Source organism: Anabrus simplex, chromosome 1, assembly GCF_040414725.1.
Source record: "Anabrus simplex isolate iqAnaSimp1 chromosome 1, ASM4041472v1, whole genome shotgun sequence".
In the NCBI taxonomy this organism is placed as follows: domain Eukaryota; kingdom Metazoa; phylum Arthropoda; class Insecta; order Orthoptera; family Tettigoniidae; genus Anabrus; species Anabrus simplex.
In genome coordinates, this window is record NC_090265.1 from 1,773,284,907 (window position 1) to 1,773,310,413 (window position 25,507).

Genomic DNA, 25,507 nt, shown 5'->3' on the forward strand with positions numbered 1-25,507 from the left:
ATATATAGCTTTTGGTCCCTAACGGACGGGAAAATTCCAAGATGTTCAAATTTTTCACTTTTTACCCCCTAGATATCGAAATATGGAGGCAATTTTAATGACTGTGCAGACATTCCTTTTGAGCTATTTTTTGGCTAAACGGTAAGTCGTATCACAAAACGGATGGCACAATGTCCCTTCAATTCGGAGTGATCTACAACTTTGGTCCTGTGACATTTTGTCGTATCTCTCTCCCTTATACGTTAAATTTGGCCGTATTTCTGGATTGTTCGTAAATTTGGTGATTTTTACAAGTAAATTTCAATGTTTGACACACTTATAAGAATGATAGGATGATCGCGTTAGGTGTGCACATTGGCACGATTAGGGGACATATGTGTACCAAATTTCATGATTCTAGCTTATACATAAGTAGGCAAAATGTAATGTAAAATGTTAAAAATGCACCCAAATTTCACCCTATTCAACATTTGAACTCAATTTACCCCCTTAATATGGGAGATACGAGGATATGGTTTAGAAACAAATATTTAGAGCGATAAATGAGGCGTCCGATGGCGCAAACCGTTTCTTAATATCATAAACCGTTTAGGAGATATGAATCTCGAAGTGGAAGTCTGCACTTTTCAACGTGCTCATGCTTATCCGTCATCTATATATATAAAAGCAAGTCGGGCTGGAGCGATGTATATATAAATATTTAAAAATGAAAAAAGACGTGAATTAATGAGGCACTTCCAGAAATCTCATAAATTTGAAACTTGGTACGAGGGAAACTGATGACCCCAGGATCCCTAGAAAAATCGGAAATTCTCAAAATTCCCTGAAGGGGGCACGCTGGGGGGGCTCAAATTTTGGGCTCAGCATAAGAACACAGTCGTATAGTATATCCAAAACGATAACCTATAGGTTTCGTGGGCTTAAAAATTTTCGGGAATTTCCTCATTTTTATCCCCTATCCCCCCAAATCAAGATGGCGGCACAACCTGCCAGACGAGGTAGACAATTGAAATTTGGTGAATATATAGCTTTTGGTCCCTAACGGACGGGAAAATTCCAAGATGTTCAAATTTTTCACTTTTTACCCCCAAAGATATCGAAATATGGAGGCAATTTTAATGACTGTGCAGACATTCCTTTTGAGCTATTTTTTGGCTAAACGGTAAGTCGTATCACAAAACGGATGGCACAATGTCCCTTCAATTCGGAGTGATCTACAACTTTGGTCCTGTGACATTTTGTCGTATCTCTCTCCCTTATACGTTAAATTTGGCCGTATTTCTGGATTGTTCGTAAATTTGGTGATTTTTACAAGTAAATTTCAATGTTTGACACACTTATAAGAATGATAGGATAATCGCGTTAGGTGTGCGCATTGGCACGATTAAGGGACATATGTGTACCAAATTTCATGATTCTAGCTTATACATAAGTAGGCAAAATGTAATGTAAAATGTTAAAAATGCACCCAAATTTCACCCTATTCAACATTTGAACTCAATTTACCCCCTTAATATGGGAGATACGAGGATATGGTTTAGAAACAAATATTTAGAGCGATACATGAGGCGTCCGATGGCGCAAACCGTTTCTTAATATCATAAACCGTTTAGGAGATATGAATCTCGAAGTGGAAGTCTGCACTTTTCAACGTGCTCATGCTTATCCGTCATCTATATATATAAAAGCAAGTCGGGCTGGAGCGATGTATATATAAATATTTAAAAATGAAAAAAGACGTGAATTAATGAGGCACTTCCAGAAATCTCATAAATTTGAAACTTGGTACGAGGGAAACTGATGACCCCAGGATCCCTAGAAAAATCGGAAATTCTCAAAATTCCCTGAAGGGGGCACGCTGGGGGGGCTCAAATTTTGGGCTCAGCATAAGAACACAGTCGTATAGTATATCCAAAACGATAACCTATAGGTTTCGTGGGCTTAAAAATTTTCGGGAATTTCCTCATTTTTATCCCCTATCCCCCCAAATCAAGATGGCGGCACAACCTGCCAGACGAGGTAGACAATTGAAATTTGGTGAATATATAGCTTTTGGTCCCTAACGGACGGGAAAATTCCAAGATGTTCAAATTTTTCACTTTTTACCCCCAAAGATATCGAAATATGGAGGCAATTTTAATGACTGTGCAGACATTCCTTTTGAGCTATTTTTTGGCTAAACGGTAAGTCGTATCACAAAACGGATGGCACAATGTCCCTTCAATTCGGAGTGATCTACAACTTTGGTCCTGTGACATTTTGTCGTATCTCTCTCCCTTATACGTTAAATTTGGCCGTATTTCTGGATTGTTCGTAAATTTGGTGATTTTTACAAGTAAATTTCAATGTTTGACACACTTATAAGAATGATAGGATAATCGCGTTAGGTGTGCGCATTGGCACGATTAAGGGACATATGTGTACCAAATTTCATGATTCTAGCTTATACATAAGTAGGCAAAATGTAATGTAAAATGTTAAAAATGCACCCAAATTTCACCCTATTCAACATTTGAACTCAATTTACCCCCTTAATATGGGAGATACGAGGATATGGTTTAGAAACAAATATTTAGAGCGATAAATGAGGCGTCCGATGGCGCAAACCGTTTCTTAATATCATAAACCGTTTAGGAGATATGAATCTCGAAGTGGAAGTCTGCACTTTTCAACGTGCTCATGCTTATCCGTCATCTATATATATAAAAGCAAGTCGGGCTGGAGCGATGTATATATAAATATTTAAAAATGAAAAAAGACGTGAATTAATGAGGCACTTCCAGAAATCTCATAAATTTGAAACTTGGTACGAGGGAAACTGATGACCCCAGGATCCCTAAAAAAATCGGAAATTCTCAAAATTCCCTGAAGGGGGCACGCTGGGGGGCTCAAATTTTGGGCTCAGCATAAGAACACAGTCGTGTAGTATATCCAAAACGATAACCTATAGGTTTCGTGGGCTTAAAAATTTTCGGGAATTTCCTCATTTTTATCCCCTATCACCCCAAATCAAGATGGCGGCACAACCTGCCAGACGAGGTAGACAATTGAAATTTGGTGAATATATAGCTTTTGGTCCCTAACGGACGGGAAAATTCCAAGATGTTCAAATTTTTCACTTTTTACCCCCTAGATATCGAAATATGGAGGCAATTTTAATGACTGTGCAGACATTCCTTTTGAGCTATTTTTTGGCTAAACGGTAAGTCGTATCACAAAACGGATGGCACAATGTCCCTTCAATTCGGAGTGATCTACAACTTTGGTCCTGTGACATTTTGTCGTATCTCTCTCCCTTATACGTTAAATTTGGCCGTATTTCTGGATTGTTCGTAAATTTGGTGATTTTTACAAGTAAATTTCAATGTTTGACACACTTATAAGAATGATAGGATGATCGCGTTAGGTGTGCACATTGGCACGATTAGGGGACATATGTGTACCAAATTTCATGATTCTAGCTTATACATAAGTTGGCAAAATGTAATGTAAAATGTTAAAAATGCACCCAAATTTCACCCTATTCAACATTTGAACTCAATTTACCCCCTTAATATGGGAGATACGAGGATATGGTTTAGAAACAAATATTTAGAGCGATAAATGAGGCGTCCGATGGCGCAAACCGTTTCTTAATATCATAAACCGTTTAGGAGATATGAATCTCGAAGTGGAAGTCTGCACTTTTCAACGTGCTCATGCTTATCCGTCATCTATATATATAAAAGCAAGTCGGGCTGGAGCGATGTATATATAAATATTTAAAAATGAAAAAAGACGTGAATTAATGAGGCACTTCCAGAAATCTCATAAATTTGAAACTTGGTACGAGGGAAACTGATGACCCCAGGATCCCTAAAAAAATCGGAAATTCTCAAAATTCCCTGAAGGGGGCACGCTGGGGGGCTCAAATTTTGGGCTCAGCATAAGAACACAGTCGTGTAGTATATCCAAAACGATAACCTATAGGTTTCGTGGGCTTAAAAATTTTCGGGAATTTCCTCATTTTTATCCCCTATCACCCCAAATCAAGATGGCGGCACAACCTGCCAGACGAGGTAGACAATTGAAATTTGGTGAATATATAGCTTTTGGTCCCTAACGGACGGGAAAATTCCAAGATGTTCAAATTTTTCACTTTTTACCCCCTAGATATCGAAATATGGAGGCAATTTTAATGACTGTGCAGACATTCCTTTTGAGCTATTTTTTGGCTAAACGGTAAGTCGTATCACAAAACGGATGGCACAATGTCCCTTCAATTCGGAGTGATCTACAACTTTGGTCCTGTGACATTTTGTCGTATCTCTCTCCCTTATACGTTAAATTTGGCCGTATTTCTGGATTGTTCGTAAATTTGGTGATTTTTACAAGTAAATTTCAATGTTTGACACACTTATAAGAATGATAGGATGATCGCGTTAGGTGTGCACATTGGCACGATTAGGGGACATATGTGTACCAAATTTCATGATTCTAGCTTATACATAAGTTGGCAAAATGTAATGTAAAATGTTAAAAATGCACCCAAATTTCACCCTATTCAACATTTGAACTCAATTTACCCCCTTAATATGGGAGATACGAGGATATGGTTTAGAAACAAATATTTAGAGCGATAAATGAGGCGTCCGATGGCGCAAACCGTTTCTTAATATCATAAACCGTTTAGGAGATATGAATCTCGAAGTGGAAGTCTGCACTTTTCAACGTGCTCATGCTTATCCGTCATCTATATATATAAAAGCAAGTCGGGCTGGAGCGATGTATATATAAATATTTAAAAATGAAAAAAGACGTGAATTAATGAGGCACTTCCAGAAATCTCATAAATTTGAAACTTGGTACGAGGGAAACTGATGACCCCAGGATCCCTAGAAAAATCGGAAATTCTCAAAATTCCCTGAAGGGGGCACGCTGGGGGGGCTCAAATTTTGGGCTCAGCATAAGAACACAGTCGTATAGTATATCCAAAACGATAACCTATAGGTTTCGTGGGCTTAAAAATTTTCGGGAATTTCCTCATTTTTATCCCCTATCCCCCCAAATCAAGATGGCGGCACAACCTGCCAGACGAGGTAGACAATTGAAATTTGGTGAATATATAGCTTTTGGTCCCTAACGGACGGGAAAATTCCAAGATGTTCAAATTTTTCACTTTTTACCCCCAAAGATATCGAAATATGGAGGCAATTTTAATGACTGTGCAGACATTCCTTTTGAGCTATTTTTTGGCTAAACGGTAAGTCGTATCACAAAACGGATGGCACAATGTCCCTTCAATTCGGAGTGATCTACAACTTTGGTCCTGTGACATTTTGTCGTATCTCTCTCCCTTATACGTTAAATTTGGCCGTATTTCTGGATTGTTCGTAAATTTGGTGATTTTTACAAGTAAATTTCAATGTTTGACATACTTATAAGAATGATAGGATGATTGCGTTAGGTGTGCACATTGGCACGATTAAGGGACATATGTGTACCAAATTTCATGATTCTAGCTTATACATAAGTAGGCAAAATGTAATGTAAAATGTTAAAAATGCACCCAAATTTCACCCTATTCAACATTTGAACTCAATTTACCCCCTTAATATGGGAGATACGAGGATATGGTTTAGAAACAAATATTTAGAGCGATAAATGAGGCGTCCGATGGCGCAAACCGTTTCTTAATATCATAAACCGTTTAGGAGATATGAATCTCGAAGTGGAAGTCTGCACTTTTCAACGTGCTCATGCTTATCCGTCATCTATATATATAAAAGCAAGTCGGGCTGGAGCGATGTATATATAAATATTTAAAAATGAAAAAAGACGTGAATTAATGAGGCACTTCCAGAAATCTCATAAATTTGAAACTTGGTACGAGGGAAACTGATGACCCCAGGATCCCTAGAAAAATCGGAAATTCTCAAAATTCCCTGAAGGGGGCACGCTGGGGGGCTCAAATTTTGGGCTCAGCATAAGAACACAGTCGTGTAGTATATCCAAAACGATAACCTATAGGTTTCGTGGGCTTAAAAATTTTCGGGAATTTCCTCATTTTTATCCCCTATCCCCCCAAATCAAGATGGCGGCACAACCTGCCAGACGAGGTAGACAATTGAAATTTGGTGAATATATAGCTTTTGGTCCCTAACGGACGGGAAAATTCCAAGATGTTCAAATTTTTCACTTTTTACCCCCAAAGATATCGAAATATGGAGGCAATTTTAATGACTGTGCAGACATTCCTTTTGAGCTATTTTTTGGCTAAACGGTAAGTCGTATCACAAAACGGATGGCACAATGTCCCTTCAATTCGGAGTGATCTACAACTTTGGTCCTGTGACATTTTGTCGTATCTCTCTCCCTTATACGTTAAATTTGGCCGTATTTCTGGATTGTTCGTAAATTTGGTGATTTTTACAAGTAAATTTCAATGTTTGACATACTTATAAGAATGATAGGATGATCGCGTTAGGTGTGCACATTGGCACGATTAAGGGACATATGTGTACCAAATTTCATGATTCTAGCTTATACATAAGTAGGCAAAATGTAATGTAAAATGTTAAAAATGCACCCAAATTTCACCCTATTCAACATTTGAACTCAATTTACCCCCTTAATATGGGAGATACGAGGATATGGTTTAGAAACAAATATTTAGAGCGATAAATGAGGCGTCCGATGGCGCAAACCGTTTCTTAATATCATAAACCGTTTAGGAGATATGAATCTCGAAGTGGAAGTCTGCACTTTTCAACGTGCTCATGCTTATCCGTCATCTATATATATAAAAGCAAGTCGGGCTGGAGCGATGTATATATAAATATTTAAAAATGAAAAAAGACGTGAATTAATGAGGCACTTCCAGAAATCTCATAAATTTGAAACTTGGTACGAGGGAAACTGATGACCCCAGGATCCCTAGAAAAATCGGAAATTCTCAAAATTCCCTGAAGGGGGCACGCTGGGGGGGCTCATATTTTGGGCTCAGCATAAGAACACAGTCGTATAGTATATCCAAAACGATAACCTATAGGTTTCGTGGGCTTAAAAATTTTTGGGAATTTCCTCATTTTTATCCCCTATCCCCCCAAATCAAGATGGCGGCACAACCTGCCAGACGAGGTAGACAATTGAAATTTGGTGAATATATAGCTTTTGGTCCCTAACGGACGGGAAAATTCCAAGATGTTCAAATTTTTCACTTTTTACCCCCAAAGATATCGAAATATGGAGGCAATTTTAATGACTGTGCAGACATTCCTTTTGAGCTATTTTTTGGCTAAACGGTAAGTCGTATCACAAAACGGATGGCACAATGTCTCTTCAATTCGGAGTGATCTACAACTTTGGTCCTGTGACATTTTGTCGTATCTCTCTCCCTTATACGTTAAATTTGGCCGTATTTCTGGATTGATCGTAAATTTGGTGATTTTTACAAGTAAATTTCAATGTTTGACACACTTATAAGAATGATAGGATCATCGCGTTAGGTGTGCACATTGGCACGATTAAGGGACATATGTGTACCAAATTTCATGATTCTAGCTTATACATAAGTAGGCAAAATGTAATGTAAAATGTTAAAAATGCACCCAAATTTCACCCTATTCAACATTTGAACTCAATTTACCCCCTTAATATGGGAGATACGAGGATATGGTTTAGAAACAAATATTTAGAGCGATAAATGAGGCGTCCGATGGCGCAAACCGTTTCTTAATATCGTAAACCGTTTAGGAGATATGAATCTCGAAGTGGAAGTCTGCACTTTTCAACGTGCTCATGCTTATCCGTCATCTATATATATAAAAGCAAGTCGGGCTGGAGCGATGTATATATAAATATTTAAAAATGAAAAAAGACGTGAATTAATGAGGCACTTCCAGAAATCTCATAAATTTGAAACTTGGTACGAGGGAAACTGATGACCACAGGATTCCTAGAAAAATCGGAAATTCTCAAAATTCCCTGAAGGGGGCACGCTGGGGGGCTCAAATTTTGGGCTCAGCATAAGAACACAGTCGTGTAGTATATCCAAAACGATAACCTATAGGTTTCGTGGGCTTAAAAATTTTCGGGAATTTCCTCATTTTTATCCCCTATCCCCCCAAATCAAGATGGCGGCACAACCTGCCAGACGAGGTAGACAATTGAAATTTGGTGAATATATAGCTTTTGGTCCCTAACGGACGGGAAAATTCCAAGATGTTCAAATTTTTCACTTTTTACCCCCTAGATATCGAAATATGGAGGCAATTTTAATGACTGTGCAGACATTCCTTTTGAGCTATTTTTTGGCTAAACGGTAAGTCGTATCACAAAACGGATGGCACAATGTCCCTTCAATTCGGGGTGATCTACAACTTTGGTCCTGTGACATTTTGTCGTATCTCTCTCCCTTATACGTTAAATTTGGCCGTATTTCTGGATTGTTCGTAAATTTGGTGATTTTTACAAGTAAATTTCAATGTTTGACACACTTATAAGAATGATAGGATGATCGCGTTAGGTGTGCACATTGGCACGATTAAGGGACATATGTGTACCAAATTTCATGATTCTAGCTTATACATAAGTAGGCAAAATGTAATGTAAAATGTTAAAAATGCACCCAAATTTCACCCTATTCAACATTTGAACTCAATTTACCCCCTTAATATGGGAGATACGAGGATATGGTTTAGAAACAAATATTTAGAGCGATAAATGAGGCGTCCGATGGCGCAAACCGTTTCTTAATATCATAAACCGTTTAGGAGATATGAATCTCGAAGTGGAAGTCTGCACTTTTCAACGTGCTCATGCTTATCCGTCATCTATATATATAAAAGCAAGTCGGGCTGGAGCGATGTATATATAAATATTTAAAAATGAAAAAAGACGTGAATTAATGAGGCACTTCCAGAAATCTCATAAATTTTAAACTTGGTACGAGGGAAACTGATGACCCCAGGATCCCTAGAAAAATCGGAAATTCTCAAAATTCCCTGAAGGGGGCACGCTGGGGGGGGCTCAAATTTTGGGCTCAGCATAAGAACACAGTCGTATAGTATATCCAAAACGATAACCTATAGGTTTCGTGGGCTTAAAAATTTTCGGGAATTTCCTCATTTTTATCCCCTATCCCCCCAAATCAAGATGGCGGCACAACCTGCCAGACGAGGTAGACAATTGAAATTTGGTGAATATATAGCTTTTGGTCCCTAACGGACGGGAAAATTCCAAGATGTTCAAATTTTTCACTTTTTACCCCCAAAGATATCGAAATATGGAGGCAATTTTAATGACTGTGCAGACATTCCTTTTGAGCTATTTTTTGGCTAAACGGTAAGTCGTATCACAAAACGGATGGCACAATGTCTCTTCAATTCGGAGTGATCTACAACTTTGGTCCTGTGACATTTTGTCGTATCTCTCTCCCTTATACGTTAAATTTGGCCGTATTTCTGGATTGATCGTAAATTTGGTGATTTTTACAAGTAAATTTCAATGTTTGACACACTTATAAGAATGATAGGATCATCGCGTTAGGTGTGCACATTGGCACGATTAAGGGACATATGTGTACCAAATTTCATGATTCTAGCTTATACATAAGTAGGCAAAATGTAATGTAAAATGTTAAAAATGCACCCAAATTTCACCCTATTCAACATTTGAACTCAATTTACCCCCTTAATATGGGAGATACGAGGATATGGTTTAGAAACAAATATTTAGAGCGATAAATGAGGCGTCCGATGGCGCAAACCGTTTCTTAATATCATAAACCGTTTAGGAGATATGAATCTCGAAGTGGAAGTCTGCACTTTTCAACGTGCTCATGCTTATCCGTCATCTATATATATAAAAGCAAGTCGGGCTGGAGCGATGTATATATAAATATTTAAAAATGAAAAAAGACGTGAATTAATGAGGCACTTCCAGAAATCTCATAAATTTGAAACTTGGTACGAGGGAAACTGATGACCACAGGATTCCTAGAAAAATCGGAAATTCTCAAAATTCCCTGAAGGGGGCACGCTGGGGGGCTCAAATTTTGGGCTCAGCATAAGAACACAGTCGTGTAGTATATCCAAAACGATAACCTATAGGTTTCGTGGGCTTAAAAATTTTCGGGAATTTCCTCATTTTTATCCCCTATCCACCCAAATCAAGATGGCGGCACAACCTGCCAGACGAGGTAGACAATTGAAATTTGGTGAATATATAGCTTTTGGTCCCTAACGGACGGGAAAATTCCAAGATGTTCAAATTTTTCACTTTTTACCCCCTAGATATCGAAATATGGAGGCAATTTTAATGACTGTGCAGACATTCCTTTTGAGCTATTTTTTGGCTAAACGGTAAGTCGTATCACAAAACGGATGGCACAATGTCCCTTCAATTCGGAGTGATCTACAACTTTGGTCCTGTGACATTTTGTCGTATCTCTCTCCCTTATACGTTAAATTTGGCCGTATTTCTGGATTGTTCGTAAATTTGGTGATTTTTACAAGTAAATTTCAATGTTTGACACACTTATAAGAATGATAGGATGATCGCGTTAGGTGTGCACATTGGCACGATTAAGGGACATATGTGTACCAAATTTCATGATTCTAGCTTATACATAAGTAGGCAAAATGTAATGTAAAATGTTAAAAATGCACCCAAATTTCACCCTATTCAACATTTGAACTCAATTTACCCCCTTAATATGGGAGATACGAGGATATGGTTTAGAAACAAATATTTAGAGCGATAAATGAGGCGTCCGATGGCGCAAACCGTTTCTTAATATCATAAACCGTTTAGGAGATATGAATCTCGAAGTGGAAGTCTGCACTTTTCAACGTGCTCATGCTTATCCGTCATCTATATATATAAAAGCAAGTCGGGCTGGAGCGATGTATATATAAATATTTAAAAATGAAAAAAGACGTGAATTAATGAGGCACTTCCAGAAATCTCATAAATTTGAAACTTGGTACGAGGGAAACTGATGACCCCAGGATCCCTAGAAAAATCGGAAATTCTCAAAATTCCCTGAAGGGGGCACGCTGGGGGGGGCTCAAATTTTGGGCTCAGCATAAGAACACAGTCGTATAGTATATCCAAAACGATAACCTATAGGTTTCGTGGGCTTAAAAATTTTCGGGAATTTCCTCATTTTTATCCCCTATCCCCCCAAATCAAGATGGCGGCACAACCTGCCAGACGAGGTAGACAATTGAAATTTGGTGAATATATAGCTTTTGGTCCCTAACGGACGGGAAAATTCCAAGATGTTCAAATTTTTCACTTTTTACCCCCAAAGATATCGAAATATGGAGGCAATTTTAATGACTGTGCAGACATTCCTTTTGAGCTATTTTTTGGCTAAACGGTAAGTCGTATCACAAAACGGATGGCACAATGTCCCTTCAATTCGGAGTGATCTACAACTTTGGTCCTGTGACATTTTGTCGTATCTCTCTCCCTTATACGTTAAATTTGGCCGTATTTCTGGATTGTTCGTAAATTTGGTGATTTTTACAAGTAAATTTCAATGTTTGACATACTTATAAGAATGATAGGATGATCGCGTTAGGTGTGCACATTGGCACGATTAAGGGACATATGTGTACCAAATTTCATGATTCTAGCTTATACATAAGTAGGCAAAATGTAATGTAAAATGTTAAAAATGCACCCAAATTTCACCCTATTCAACATTTGAACTCAATTTACCCCCTTAATATGGGAGATACGAGGATATGGTTTAGAAACAAATATTTAGAGCGATAAATGAGGCGTCCGATGGCGCAAACCGTTTCTTAATATCATAAACCGTTTAGGAGATATGAATCTCGAAGTGGAAGTCTGCACTTTTCAACGTGCTCATGCTTATCCGTCATCTATATATATAAAAGCAAGTCGGGCTGGAGCGATGTATATATAAATATTTAAAAATGAAAAAAGACGTGAATTAATGAGGCACTTCCAGAAATCTCATAAATTTGAAACTTGGTACGAGGGAAACTGATGACCCCAGGATCCCTAGAAAAATCGGAAATTCTCAAAATTCCCTGAAGGGGGCACGCTGGGGGGCTCAAATTTTGGGCTCAGCATAAGAACACAGTCGTGTAGTATATCCAAAACGATAACCTATAGGTTTCGTGGGCTTAAAAATTTTCGGGAATTTCCTCATTTTTATCCCCTATCCCCCCAAATCAAGATGGCGGCACAACCTGCCAGACGAGGTAGACAATTGAAATTTGGTGAATATATAGCTTTTGGTCCCTAACGGACGGGAAAATTCCAAGATGTTCAAATTTTTCACTTTTTACCCCCTAGATATCGAAATATGGAGGCAATTTTAATGACTGTGCAGACATTCCTTTTGAGCTATTTTTTGGCTAAACGGTAAGTCGTATCACAAAACGGATGGCACAATGTCCCTTCAATTCGGAGTGATCTACAACTTTGGTCCTGTGACATTTTGTCGTATCTCTCTCCCTTATACGTTAAATTTGGCCGTATTTCTGGATTGTTCGTAAATTTGGTGATTTTTACAAGTAAATTTCAATGTTTGACACACTTATAAGAATGATAGGATGATCGCGTTAGGTGTGCACATTGGCACGATTAGGGGACATATGTGTACCAAATTTCATGATTCTAGCTTATACATAAGTAGGCAAAATGTAATGTAAAATGTTAAAAATGCACCCAAATTTCACCCTATTCAACATTTGAACTCAATTTACCCCCTTAATATGGGAGATACGAGGATATGGTTTAGAAACAAATATTTAGAGCGATAAATGAGGCGTCCGATGGCGCAAACCGTTTCTTAATATCATAAACCGTTTAGGAGATATGAATCTCGAAGTGGAAGTCTGCACTTTTCAACGTGCTCATGCTTATCCGTCATCTATATATATAAAAGCAAGTCGGGCTGGAGCGATGTATATATAAATATTTAAAAATGAAAAAAGACGTGAATTAATGAGGCACTTCCAGAAATCTCATAAATTTGAAACTTGGTACGAGGGAAACTGATGACCCCAGGATCCCTAGAAAAATCGGAAATTCTCAAAATTCCCTGAAGGGGGCACGCTGGGGGGGCTCAAATTTTGGGCTCAGCATAAGAACACAGTCGTATAGTATATCCAAAACGATAACCTATAGGTTTCGTGGGCTTAAAAATTTTCGGGAATTTCCTCATTTTTATCCCCTATCCCCCCAAATCAAGATGGCGGCACAACCTGCCAGACGAGGTAGACAATTGAAATTTGGTGAATATATAGCTTTTGGTCCCTAACGGACGGGAAAATTCCAAGATGTTCAAATTTTTCACTTTTTACCCCCAAAGATATCGAAATATGGAGGCAATTTTAATGACTGTGCAGACATTCCTTTTGAGCTATTTTTTGGCTAAACGGTAAGTCGTATCACAAAACGGATGGCACAATGTCCCTTCAATTCGGAGTGATCTACAACTTTGGTCCTGTGACATTTTGTCGTATCTCTCTCCCTTATACGTTAAATTTGGCCGTATTTCTGGATTGTTCGTAAATTTGGTGATTTTTACAAGTAAATTTCAATGTTTGACACACTTATAAGAATGATAGGATAATCGCGTTAGGTGTGCGCATTGGCACGATTAAGGGACATATGTGTACCAAATTTCATGATTCTAGCTTATACATAAGTAGGCAAAATGTAATGTAAAATGTTAAAAATGCACCCAAATTTCACCCTATTCAACATTTGAACTCAATTTACCCCCTTAATATGGGAGATACGAGGATATGGTTTAGAAACAAATATTTAGAGCGATACATGAGGCGTCCGATGGCGCAAACCGTTTCTTAATATCATAAACCGTTTAGGAGATATGAATCTCGAAGTGGAAGTCTGCACTTTTCAACGTGCTCATGCTTATCCGTCATCTATATATATAAAAGCAAGTCGGGCTGGAGCGATGTATATATAAATATTTAAAAATGAAAAAAGACGTGAATTAATGAGGCACTTCCAGAAATCTCATAAATTTGAAACTTGGTACGAGGGAAACTGATGACCCCAGGATCCCTAGAAAAATCGGAAATTCTCAAAATTCCCTGAAGGGGGCACGCTGGGGGGGCTCAAATTTTGGGCTCAGCATAAGAACACAGTCGTATAGTATATCCAAAACGATAACCTATAGGTTTCGTGGGCTTAAAAATTTTCGGGAATTTCCTCATTTTTATCCCCTATCCCCCCAAATCAAGATGGCGGCACAACCTGCCAGACGAGGTAGACAATTGAAATTTGGTGAATATATAGCTTTTGGTCCCTAACGGACGGGAAAATTCCAAGATGTTCAAATTTTTCACTTTTTACCCCCAAAGATATCGAAATATGGAGGCAATTTTAATGACTGTGCAGACATTCCTTTTGAGCTATTTTTTGGCTAAACGGTAAGTCGTATCACAAAACGGATGGCACAATGTCCCTTCAATTCGGAGTGATCTACAACTTTGGTCCTGTGACATTTTGTCGTATCTCTCTCCCTTATACGTTAAATTTGGCCGTATTTCTGGATTGTTCGTAAATTTGGTGATTTTTACAAGTAAATTTCAATGTTTGACACACTTATAAGAATGATAGGATAATCGCGTTAGGTGTGCGCATTGGCACGATTAAGGGACATATGTGTACCAAATTTCATGATTCTAGCTTATACATAAGTAGGCAAAATGTAATGTAAAATGTTAAAAATGCACCCAAATTTCACCCTATTCAACATTTGAACTCAATTTACCCCCTTAATATGGGAGATACGAGGATATGGTTTAGAAACAAATATTTAGAGCGATACATGAGGCGTCCGATGGCGCAAACCGTTTCTTAATATCATAAACCGTTTAGGAGATATGAATCTCGAAGTGGAAGTCTGCACTTTTCAACGTGCTCATGCTTATCCGTCATCTATATATATAAAAGCAAGTCGGGCTGGAGCGATGTATATATAAATATTTAAAAATGAAAAAAGACGTGAATTAATGAGGCACTTCCAGAAATCTCATAAATTTGAAACTTGGTACGAGGGAAACTGATGACCCCAGGATCCCTAGAAAAATCGGAAATTCTCAAAATTCCCTGAAGGGGGCACGCTGGGGGGGCTCAAATTTTGGGCTCAGCATAAGAACACAGTCGTATAGTATATCCAAAACGATAACCTATAGGTTTCGTGGGCTTAAAAATTTTCGGGAATTTCCTCATTTTTATCCCCTATCCCCCCAAATCAAGATGGCGGCACAACCTGCCAGACGAGGTAGACAATTGAAATTTGGTGAATATATAGCTTTTGGTCCCTAACGGACGGGAAAATTCCAAGATGTTCAAATTTTTCACTTTTTACCCCCAAAGATATCGAAATATGGAGGCAATTTTAATGACTGTGCAGACATTCCTTTTGAGCTATTTTTTGGCTAAACGGTAAGTCGTATCACAAAACGGATGGCACAATGTCGCTTCAATTCGGAGTGATCTACAACTTTGGTCCTGTGACATTTTGTCGTATCTCTCTCCCTTATACGTTAAATTTGGCCGTATTTCTGGATTGTTCGTAAATTTGGTGATTTTTACAAGTAAATTTCAATGTTTGACACACTTATAAGAATGATAGGATAATCGCGTTAGGTGTGCGCATTGGCACGATTAAGGGACATATGTGTACCAAATTTCATGATTCTAGCTTATACATAAGTAGGCAAAATGTAATGTAAAATGTTAAAAATGCACCCAAATTTCACCCTATTCAACATTTGAACTCAATTTACCCCCTTAATATGGGAGATACGAGGATATGGTTTAGAAACAAATATTTAGAGCGATACATGAGGCGTCCGATGGCGCAAACCGTTTCTTAATATCATAAACCGTTTAGGAGATATGAATCTCGAAGTGGAAGTCTGCACTTTTCAACGTGCTCATGCTTATCCGTCATCTATATATATAAAAGCAAGTCGGGCTGGAGCGATGTATATATAAATATTTAAAAATGAAAAAAGACGTGAATTAATGAGGCACTTCCAGAAATCTCATAAATTTGAAACTTGGTACGAGGGAAACTGATGACCCCAGGATCCCTAGAAAAATCGGAAATTCTCAAAATTCCCTGAAGGGGGCACGCTGGGGGGGCTCAAATTTTGGGCTCAGCATAAGAACACAGTCGTATAGTATATCCAAAACGATAACCTATAGGTTTCGTGGGCTTAAAAATTTTCGGGAATTTCCTCATTTTTATCCCCTATCCCCCCAAATCAAGATGGCGGCACAACCTGCCAGACGAGGTAGACAATTGAAATTTGGTGAATATATAGCTTTTGGTCCCTAACGGACGGGAAAATTCCAAGATGTTCAAATTTTTCACTTTTTACCCCCAAAGATATCGAAATATGGAGGCAATTTTAATGACTGTGCAGACATTCCTTTTGAGCTATTTTTTGGCTAAACGGTAAGTCGTATCACAAAACGGATGGCACAATGTCCCTTCAATTCGGAGTGATCTACAACTTTGGTCCTGTGACATTTTGTCGTATCTCTCTCCCTTATACGTTAAATTTGGCCGTATTTCTGGATTGTTCGTAAATTTGGTGATTTTTACAAGTAAATTTCAATGTTTGACACACTTATAAGAATGATAGGATAATCGCGTTAGGTGTGCGCATTGGCACGATTAAGGGACATATGTGTACCAAATTTCATGATTCTAGCTTATACATAAGTAGGCAAAATGTAATGTAAAATGTTAAAAATGCACCCAAATTTCACCCTATTCAACATTTGAACTCAATTTACCCCCTTAATATGGGAGATACGAGGATATGGTTTAGAAACAAATATTTAGAGCGATACATGAGGCGTCCGATGGCGCAAACCGTTTCTTAATATCATAAACCGTTTAGGAGATATGAATCTCGAAGTGGAAGTCTGCACTTTTCAACGTGCTCATGCTTATCCGTCATCTATATATATAAAAGCAAGTCGGGCTGGAGCGATGTATATATAAATATTTAAAAATGAAAAAAGACGTGAATTAATGAGGCACTTCCAGAAATCTCATAAATTTGAAACTTGGTACGAGGGAAACTGATGACCCCAGGATCCCTAGAAAAATCGGAAATTCTCAAAATTCCCTGAAGGGGGCACGCTGGGGGGGCTCAAATTTTGGGCTCAGCATAAGAACACAGTCGTATAGTATATCCAAAACGATAACCTATAGGTTTCGTGGGCTTAAAAATTTTCGGGAATTTCCTCATTTTTATCCCCTATCCCCCCAAATCAAGATGGCGGCACAACCTGCCAGACGAGGTACACAATTGAAATTTGGTGAATATATAGCTTTTGGTCCCTAACGGACGGGAAAATTCCAAGATGTTCAAATTTTTCACTTTTTACCCCCAAAGATATCGAAATATGGAGGCAATTTTAATGACTGTGCAGACATTCCTTTTGAGCTATTTTTTGGCTAAACGGTAAGTCGTATCACAAAACGGATGGCACAATGTCCCTTCAATTCGGAGTGATCTACAACTTTGGTCCTGTGACATTTTGTCGTATCTCTCTCCCTTATACGTTAAATTTGGCCGTATTTCTGGATTGTTCGTAAATTTGGTGATTTTTACAAGTAAATTTCAATGTTTGACACACTTATAAGAATGATAGGATAATCGCGTTAGGTGTGCGCATTGGCACGATTAAGGGACATATGTGTACCAAATTTCATGATTCTAGCTTATACATAAGTAGGCAAAATGTAATGTAAAATGTTAAAAATGCACCCAAATTTCACCCTATTCAACATTTGAACTCAATTTACCCCCTTAATATGGGAGATACGAGGATATGGTTTAGAAACAAATATTTAGAGCGATACATGAGGCGTCCGATGGCGCAAACCGTTTCTTAATATCATAAACCGTTTAGGAGATATGAATCTCGAAGTGGAAGTCTGCACTTTTCAACGTGCTCATGCTTATCCGTCATCTATATATATAAAAGCAAGTCGGGCTGGAGCGATGTATATATAAATATTTAAAAATGAAAAAAGACGTGAATTAATGAGGCACTTCCAGAAATCTCATAAATTTGAAACTTGGTACGAGGGAAACTGATGACCCCAGGATCCCTAGAAAAATCGGAAATTCTCAAAATTCCCTGAAGGGGGCACGCTGGGGGGGCTCAAATTTTGGGCTCAGCATAAGAACACAGTCGTATAGTATATCCAAAACGATAACCTATAGGTTTCGTGGGCTTAAAAATTTTCGGGAATTTCCTCATTTTTATCCCCTATCCCCCCAAATCAAGATGGCGGCACAACCTGCCAGACGAGGTAGACAATTGAAATTTGGTGAATATATAGCTTTTGGTCCCTAACGGACGGGAAAATTCCAAGATGTTCAAATTTTTCACTTTTTACCCCCAAAGATATCGAAATATGGAGGCAATTTTAATGACTGTGCAGACATTCCTTTTGAGCTATTTTTTGGCTAAACGGTAAGTCGTATCACAAAACGGATGGCACAATGTCCCTTCAATTCGGAGTGATCTACAACTTTGGTCCTGTGACATTTTGTCGTATCTCTCTCCCTTATACGTTAAATTTGGCCGTATTTCTGGATTGTTCGTAAATTTGGTGATTTTTACAAGTAAATTTCAATGTTTGACACACTTATAAGAATGATAGGATAATCGCGTTAGGTGTGCGCATTGGCACGATTAAGGGACATATGTGTACCAAATTTCATGATTCTAGCTTATACATAAGTAGGCAAAATGTAATGTAAAATGTTAAAAATGCACCCAAATTTCACCCTATTCAACATTTGAACTCAATTTACCCCCTTAATATGGGAGATACGAGGATATGGTTTAGAAACAAATATTTAGAGCGATACATGAGGCGTCCGATGGCGCAAACCGTTTCTTAATATCATAAACCGTTTAGGAGATATGAATCTCGAAGTGGAAGTCTGCACTTTTCAACGTGCTCATGCTTATCCGTCATCTATATATATAAAAGCAAGTCGGGCTGGAGCGATGTATATATAAATATTTAAAAATGAAAAAAGACGTGAATTAATGAGGCACTTCCAGAAATCTCATAAATTTGAAACTTGGTACGAGGGAAACTGATGACCCCAGGATCCCTAGAAAAATCGGAAATTCTCAAAATTCCCTGAAGGGGGCACGCTGGGGGGGCTCAAATTTTGGGCTCAGCATAAGAACACAGTCGTATAGTATATCCAAAACGATAACCTATAGGTTTCGTGGGCTTAAAAATTTTCGGGAATTTCCTCATTTTTATCCCCTATCCCCCCAAATCAAGATGGCGGCACAACCTGCCAGACGAGGTAGACAATTGAAATTTGGTGAATATATAGCTTTTGGTCCCTAACGGACGGGAAAATTCCAAGATGTTCAAATTTTTCACTTTTTACCCCCAAAGATATCGAAATATGGAGGCAATTTTAATGACTGTGCAGACATTCCTTTTGAGCTATTTTTTGGCTAAACGGTAAGTCGTATCACAAAACGGATGGCACAATGTCGCTTCAATTCGGAGTGATCTACAACTTTGGTCCTGTGACATTTTGTCGTATCTCTCTCCCTTATACGTTAAATTTGGCCGTATTTCTGGATTGTTCGTAAATTTGGTGATTTTTACAAGTAAATTTCAATGTTTGACACACTTATAAGAATGATAGGATAATCGCGTTAGGTGTGCGCATTGGCACGATTAAGGGACATATGTGTACCAAATTTCATGATTCTAGCTTATACATAAGTAGGCAAAATGTAATGTAAAATGTTAAAAATGCACCCAAATTTCACCCTATTCAACATTTGAACTCAATTTACCCCCTTAATATGGGAGATACGAGGATATGGTTTAGAAACAAATATTTAGAGCGATACATGAGGCGTCCGATGGCGCAAACCGTTTCTTAATATCATAAACCGTTTAGGAGATATGAATCTCGAAGTGGAAGTCTGCACTTTTCAACGTGCTCATGCTTATCCGTCATCTATATATATAAAAGCAAGTCGGGCTGGAGCGATGTATATATAAATATTTAAAAATGAAAAAAGACGTGAATTAATGAGGCACTTCCAGAAATCTCATAAATTTGAAACTTGGTACGAGGGAAACTGATGACCCCAGGATCCCTAGAAAAATCGGAAATTCTCAAAATTCCCTGAAGGGGGCACGCTGGGGGGGCTCAAATTTTGGGCTCAGCATAAGAACACAGTCGTATAGTATATCCAAAACGATAACCTATAGGTTTCGTGGGCTTAAAAATTTTCGGGAATTTCCTCATTTTTATCCCCTATCCCCCCAAATCAAGATGGCGGCACAACCTGCCAGACGAGGTAGACAATTGAAATTTGGTGAATATATAGCTTTTGGTCCCTAACGGACGGGAAAATTCCAAGATGTTCAAATTTTTCACTTTTTACCCCCAAAGATATCGAAATATGGAGGCAATTTTAATGACTGTGCAGACATTCCTTTTGAGCTATTTTTTGGCTAAACGGTAAGTCGTATCACAAAACGGATGGCACAATGTCCCTTCAATTCGGAGTGATCTACAACTTTGGTCCTGTGACATTTTGTCGTATCTCTCTCCCTTATACGTTAAATTTGGCCGTATTTCTGGATTGTTCGTAAATTTGGTGATTTTTACAAGTAAATTTCAATGTTTGACACACTTATAAGAATGATAGGATAATCGCGTTAGGTGTGCGCATTGGCACGATTAAGGGACATATGTGTACCAAATTTCATGATTCTAGCTTATACATAAGTAGGCAAAATGTAATGTAAAATGTTAAAAATGCACCCAAATTTCACCCTATTCAACATTTGAACTCAATTTACCCCCTTAATATGGGAGATACGAGGATATGGTTTAGAAACAAATATTTAGAGCGATACATGAGGCGTCCGATGGCGCAAACCGTTTCTTAATATCATAAACCGTTTAGGAGATATGAATCTCGAAGTGGAAGTCTGCACTTTTCAACGTGCTCATGCTTATCCGTCATCTATATATATAAAAGCAAGTCGGGCTGGAGCGATGTATATATAAATATTTAAAAATGAAAAAAGACGTGAATTAATGAGGCACTTCCAGAAATCTCATAAATTTGAAACTTGGTACGAGGGAAACTGATGACCCCAGGATCCCTAGAAAAATCGGAAATTCTCAAAATTCCCTGAAGGGGGCACGCTGGGGGGGCTCAAATTTTGGGCTCAGCATAAGAACACAGTCGTATAGTATATCCAAAACGATAACCTATAGGTTTCGTGGGCTTAAAAATTTTCGGGAATTTCCTCATTTTTATCCCCTATCCCCCCAAATCAAGATGGCGGCACAACCTGCCAGACGAGGTACACAATTGAAATTTGGTGAATATATAGCTTTTGGTCCCTAACGGACGGGAAAATTCCAAGATGTTCAAATTTTTCACTTTTTACCCCCAAAGATATCGAAATATGGAGGCAATTTTAATGACTGTGCAGACATTCCTTTTGAGCTATTTTTTGGCTAAACGGTAAGTCGTATCACAAAACGGATGGCACAATGTCCCTTCAATTCGGAGTGATCTACAACTTTGGTCCTGTGACATTTTGTCGTATCTCTCTCCCTTATACGTTAAATTTGGCCGTATTTCTGGATTGTTCGTAAATTTGGTGATTTTTACAAGTAAATTTCAATGTTTGACACACTTATAAGAATGATAGGATAATCGCGTTAGGTGTGCGCATTGGCACGATTAAGGGACATATGTGTACCAAATTTCATGATTCTAGCTTATACATAAGTAGGCAAAATGTAATGTAAAATGTTAAAAATGCACCCAAATTTCACCCTATTCAACATTTGAACTCAATTTACCCCCTTAATATGGGAGATACGAGGATATGGTTTAGAAACAAATATTTAGAGCGATAAATGAGGCGTCCGATGGCGCAAACCGTTTCTTAATATCATAAACCGTTTAGGAGATATGAATCTCGAAGTGGAAGTCTGCACTTTTCAACGTGCTCATGCTTATCCGTCATCTATATATATAAAAGCAAGTCGGGCTGGAGCGATGTATATATAAATATTTAAAAATGAAAAAAGACGTGAATTAATGAGGCACTTCCAGAAATCTCATAAATTTGAAACTTGGTACGAGGGAAACTGATGACCCCAGGATCCCTAGAAAAATCGGAAATTCTCAAAATTCCCTGAAGGGGGCACGCTGGGGGGGCTCAAATTTTGGGCTCAGCATAAGAACACAGTCGTATAGTATATCCAAAACGATAACCTATAGGTTTCGTGGGCTTAAAAATTTTCGGGAATTTCCTCATTTTTATCCCCTATCCCCCCAAATCAAGATGGCGGCACAACCTGCCAGACGAGGTAGACAATTGAAATTTGGTGAATATATAGCTTTTGGTCCCTAACGGACGGGAAAATTCCAAGATGTTCAAATTTTTCACTTTTTACCCCCAAAGATATCGAAATATGGAGGCAATTTTAATGACTGTGCAGACATTCCTTTTGAGCTATTTTTTGGCTAAACGGTAAGTCGTATCACAAAACGGATGGCACAATGTCCCTTCAATTCGGAGTGATCTACAACTTTGGTCCTGTGACATTTTGTCGTATCTCTCTCCCTTATACGTTAAATTTGGCCGTATTTCTGGATTGTTCGTAAATTTGGTGATTTTTACAAGTAAATTTCAATGTTTGACATACTTATAAGAATGATAGGATGATTGCGTTAGGTGTGCACATTGGCACGATTAAGGGACATATGTGTACCAAATTTCATGATTCTAGCTTATACATAAGTAGGCAAAATGTAATGTAAAATGTTAAAAATGCACCCAAATTTCACCCTATTCAACATTTGAACTCAATTTACCCCCTTAATATGGGAGATACGAGGATATGGTTTAGAAACAAATATTTAGAGCGATAAATGAGGCGCCCGATGGCGCAAACCGTTTCTTAATATCATAAACCGTTTAGGAGATATGAATCTCGAAGTGGAAGTCTGCACTTTTCAACGTGCTCATGCTTATCCGTCATCTATATATATAAAAGCAAGTCGGGCTGGAGCGATGTATATATAAATATTTAAAAATGAAAAAAGACGTGAATTAATGAGGCACTTCCAGAAATCTCATAAATTTGAAACTTGGTACGAGGGAAACTGATGACCCCAGGATCCCTAGAAAAATCGGAAATTCTCAAAATTCCCTGAAGGGGGCACGCTGGGGGGCTCAAATTTTGGGCTCAGCATAAGAACACAGTCGTGTAGTATATCCAAAACGATAACCTATAGGTTTCGTGGGCTTAAAAATTTTCGGGAATTTCCTCATTTTTATCCCCTATCCCCCCAAATCAAGATGGCGGCACAACCTGCCAGACGAGGTAGACAATTGAAATTTGGTGAATATATAGCTTTTGGTCCCTAACGGACGGGAAAATTCCAAGATGTTCAAATTTTTCACTTTTTACCCCCAAAGATATCGAAATATGGAGGCAATTTTAATGACTGTGCAGACATTCCTTTTGAGCTATTTTTTGGCTAAACGGTAAGTCGTATCACAAAACGGATGGCACAATGTCCCTTCAATTCGGAGTGATCTACAACTTTGGTCCTGTGACATTTTGTCGTATCTCTCTCCCTTATACGTTAAATTTGGCCGTATTTCTGGATTGTTCGTAAATTTGGTGATTTTTACAAGTAAATTTCAATGTTTGACATACTTATAAGAATGATAGGATGATCGCGTTAGGTGTACACATTGGCACGATTAAGGGACATATGTGTACCAAATTTCATGATTCTAGCTTATACATAAGTAGGCAAAATGTAATGTAAAATGTTAAAAATGCACCCAAATTTCACCCTATTCAACATTTGAACTCAATTTACCCCCTTAATATGGGAGATACGAGGATATGGTTTAGAAACAAATATTTAGAGCGATACATGAGGCGTCCGATGGCGCAAACCGTTTCTTAATATCATAAACCGTTTAGGAGATATGAATCTCGAAGTGGAAGTCTGCACTTTTCAACGTGCTCATGCTTATCCGTCATCTATATATATAAAAGCAAGTCGGGCTGGAGCGATGTATATATAAATATTTAAAAATGAAAAAAGACGTGAATTAATGAGGCACTTCCAGAAATCTCATAAATTTGAAACTTGGTACGAGGGAAACTGATGACCCCAGGATCCCTAGAAAAATCGGAAATTCTCAAAATTCCCTGAAGGGGGCACGCTGGGGGGGCTCAAATTTTGGGCTCAGCATAAGAACACAGTCGTATAGTATATCCAAAACGATAACCTATAGGTTTCGTGGGCTTAAAAATTTTCGGGAATTTCCTCATTTTTATCCCCTATCCCCCCAAATCAAGATGGCGGCACAACCTGCCAGACGAGGTAGACAATTGAAATTTGGTGAATATATAGCTTTTGGTCCCTAACGGACGGGAAAATTCCAAGATGTTCAAATTTTTCACTTTTTACCCCCAAAGATATCGAAATATGGAGGCAATTTTAATGACTGTGCAGACATTCCTTTTGAGCTATTTTTTGGCTAAACGGTAAGTCGTATCACAAAACGGATGGCACAATGTCCCTTCAATTCGGAGTGATCTACAACTTTGGTCCTGTGACATTTTGTCGTATCTCTCTCCCTTATACGTTAAATTTGGCCGTATTTCTGGATTGTTCGTAAATTTGGTGATTTTTACAAGTAAATTTCAATGTTTGACACACTTATAAGAATGATAGGATAATCGCGTTAGGTGTGCGCATTGGCACGATTAAGGGACATATGTGTACCAAATTTCATGATTCTAGCTTATACATAAGTAGGCAAAATGTAATGTAAAATGTTAAAAATGCACCCAAATTTCACCCTATTCAACATTTGAACTCAATTTACCCCCTTAATATGGGAGATACGAGGATATGGTTTAGAAACAAATATTTAGAGCGATACATGAGGCGTCCGATGGCGCAAACCGTTTCTTAATATCATAAACCGTTTAGGAGATATGAATCTCGAAGTGGAAGTCTGCACTTTTCAACGTGCTCATGCTTATCCGTCATCTATATATATAAAAGCAAGTCGGGCTGGAGCGATGTATATATAAATATTTAAAAATGAAAAAAGACGTGAATTAATGAGGCACTTCCAGAAATCTCATAAATTTGAAACTTGGTACGAGGGAAACTGATGACCCCAGGATCCCTAGAAAAATCGGAAATTCTCAAAATTCCCTGAAGGGGGCACGCTGGGGGGGCTCAAATTTTGGGCTCAGCATAAGAACACAGTCGTATAGTATATCCAAAACGATAACCTATAGGTTTCGTGGGCTTAAAAATTTTCGGGAATTTCCTCATTTTTATCCCCTATCCCCCCAAATCAAGATGGCGGCACAACCTGCCAGACGAGGTACACAATTGAAAT